Source organism: Adiantum capillus-veneris, chromosome 3 (assembly GCF_014529385.1).
Source record: "Adiantum capillus-veneris isolate H3 chromosome 3, ASM1452938v2, whole genome shotgun sequence".
Classification (NCBI taxonomy): domain Eukaryota; kingdom Viridiplantae; phylum Streptophyta; class Polypodiopsida; order Polypodiales; family Pteridaceae; genus Adiantum; species Adiantum capillus-veneris.
In genome coordinates, this window is record NC_140933.1 from 179,190,741 (window position 1) to 179,194,332 (window position 3,592).

Consider the following 3,592-nt stretch of genomic DNA (forward strand, 5'->3'; position numbering starts at 1 on the left):
TACACATGTTTCTGCAACTTTACAAGAATATAAAATCCCTTCTGTTGAACACATGTGCTATGTTACATATACTTTAGTGAACTCCCCATGTCAACGGCCTCACAAATCCTGTGCACTAAACATTAAACACTAGAAATCGACCAAACAAGGAGCCAATTTTTACTTCCTTGTGTCCACCTAGTGTTCTTGTGAAACACATTGCTAATGATATATATTCAACATCCCCAAATGAGGACATCGTGACAAAGTTTATGATCCACTTTAATAAGAATAACCATTAATGATTAAACTGAAATCAAAATATTGCTTGAATTTCTTCAAGGTGGAGTGATTAAGACTTGCGACTTGAATCATCGTACAGGCAAATCAAAATATCCATAAAAGTAAACAATATTTCTCAGATCTATATGAAACTTCAGTAATCTAAATTAAATACTCTCACTCAATGCGACACCATTTAACAAAAAAACATATTTATATTGCATTTATAGAGGAATCCAGCCTCATGAAAAATAATTACAAATGGAGACAATGTTGTTGCTGTTAGGCTTATCTTACAAGTATTTGTCTTCCTCATCTAGAGATTCATATACACTTGAGTATTTGTGTGTCTATGACACTAGGGAAGATAGTAGTACTATATGGATGGCTTCTATGAGAGCTCCTAGAGAGTCCCTATTGGTTCAAGATTCTAAAAAACACCTACTATTCTTATCAAAATCTTTTAACATGGTAGTGAAAGGTTCCTCAAGGAACAAAAATAGAGTGATTTCCATCTCTGCACATGGTTTCTTGCTCATGTCCTCTTAAAACAAGTTGAATCTGTAAGTAAACAAAAGATTATGTGAGCACAAAGTTATAAATTACAAAATGATATCATTCCAATTATCTAATGACAATTATACGAAGAATAAATTACAAGAAAAATCTTTGACGACTCTCCATAGATAACACAACTTACTTACATTGTGAGACTCAAATCACATGCTACACAACTATAGATGGCGCACCAAAGTCATCAACAAAATAGCACCACCCAGTGTTATGAGGTGTGAAGCCTAAACACTGAAATCCATAAAGAGGTTAATTCTCTCTAGCATGATAAACTTAAAGATGGAGATGATGTTAAGCTCTGAATGTAAGCTACAAGGGTAGTTTTATTACCATTCTATCTTTATGTTGGAGATGAACCCTTGCAATGCCCACGCGATATTCCGTGTTATTTCACACCTCCTATTGTTGTGGTATGCAACTCATGTGAGCTCATACTTTTGCCACCTTCGGGAGTAGAGGTTTCCATGTAGTGTGAGTGAATGAAAGTAGAAGAAGGAGTAGAATCTTGTTTCATGTTGTAATGGAGATGAGAGAAGGGAGAGGAGCTAGCTTGGTGTGAAACTATGTGGTGGTAAAGGGAAGAGATGGAGGAGGAGCTTGCTTGGTGCTACAATGGAGTGGGAGAAAGCTAGCAGAGAGATAATGATGGACTATAGGGGGTGCATGTGGTTGTTGTAGCAATGGAGAGCTTGGAAAAAGGTTGTAGAGAGAGGAAAAACACTTTTTAGCTATAGAATAGGTTTGGAAAGACTTTGGAGGGTGAAAATGATGTTTTGATTTGTTTTTTTTAAAAAAAACAATTTTTTTTGAATTTTTTAGTGCACGTTTTTAACTTTTGAAGGTCAAAAATACTTTTTTGACCATGAAATAGGTTTGGGGACCTTTTAAGGAGGGAAAACTTGAAATTTGAAATTTTTTGAAATTTGAATTTTTTTGTGTATTTTTAAATCCGGGCCAAAAAGTGGGGGAAAAGAGGTCAAAGTGGTCCCCCCCCCCCCCCCTCTTTCCCCTAGCCACCTCCCTTACCTTCTCACTAGGTAAGAGACAATTAAGAGGTGTAAGGCTACCTTGTCCCCCTACTTTTTTGAGGGTATAGAGTGTGTCCACCACCCTCTTCCTATTGGCTGACCTCTAATTAACCTTAATCCCAAAGGGCCCCTAGAGGGTTCATATTTTTCCTAATGCACCTTCTCATAGATTCAAGAAACCGCAAGCATAAACTCACTTGGCACTTAGAGAGAGAGAGAGAGAGAGAGAGAGAGAGATGAGAGAGTTAGAGAGAGAGAGAGAGAGAGAGAGAGAGAGAGATCTTTTTCTTGAAGAGAGATATATATATATATTTATGTATCCAAACATATGAAATGAGCAAGAGAGAGAGAGAGAGAGAGAGAGAGAGAGAGAGAGAGAGAGAGAGAGAGAGAGAGATGTATTTATGTATCCAAACATATGAAATGAGCAAAAAAGAGAGAGATAAAATGAGATATATATATATATAGATATCTCTTTTTTATTATTATATTCATCCGAGGTCAAATATGTCCTCTGGGACTAAAGTTACATGTGATGTAGTATGTGTGCGAATTACAAGTGATTCTTGATGCTCCAAAATTATGATGATGAGAGTCACAATGGAAAGTCCAAACTCTAGCTGGGAGAGGAACCGTGTAGGTCTAAGTCATGGCTAAAAATGTGAGAGCATCAAGTTCGGATGTGACCAAATGCTGAGCAGTCTAATAGTGTGTGGTACTAAGTATCATGCCAAGGGTAGGACCAGGCAGGGCCAAGGGTCAGGATGGACATGCAATCAAGAGGGTCCCTATGTTTAGCAGGCCAAGGGCCTATATAGAGCATGGTTGGGTGGTGATGAGCATGCTCCAATCCCCTATGTCTTACATTGGTATCAGAGCTCAGGGGGAGAGCTATAAAGGAAGGGGGAAGATGGCCTTGCATGGCTTGTTTGCATCTCTCTCTATATTTATATATCTCTTAGCTTACAGAGTGAAGGACTGGCTGTGTGCTACAAAGGCCATGCAAAGCATGCATGAAGCAGACACCACTCATGCAAAGGAGGTCCCGCTTGTGAAGCGAGAAGTTCACAGCCATGTGCAAGTTCTCTACATAGGCGGGAGGAGCTAAGGTCGAGGCCGCACGTGAAACTACCCTAGAGTCGAGGAAGGAAAGTGAGTAGAGCAACAAGCTTGGGCATGCTGAGGGTGTGGCTGAGTTTGCACTATGATGGGGGTTAACTCCCATCACAAGGCCAAGGGCCGTGGATCATCATAGTGCCATCTTCATCGCTTGTTTTCTCTACAAAGCAGCCGCAGCCCGCCATCAAACCTGTGGGAGGAGCAAGCCCTTTAGGGGGGAAGGGAGTGTACCCACACTCGGCATCCCCCTTCTACTCTCTTCAAGTGGTTATCAGCTTGCAACATTACTTCATAGCCAGAAAACCACTGGAGAGGGGAAAGGGGAACCCATCCAGAACACAACACAATGCCTTACTATAGCCCAAGGTATACACAGCACCCCAATCCATTAGAGTGCACCTTCAAAACTTGACGCTATCCGCAAGAAAACCACTGCTTACATGACCATACACACATACGCTTTGCAATGCACCAAACAAAACTGATCATTCCGCTTTTCTCAACTCACAGCCTTCCACATGCACACAACCTCTCTCTATCTCTCTTTGCACACAACAAACCTCGGGGAGGGGGGGGGGGGGGGGGACACACATGCCGACACACGCCCGAAA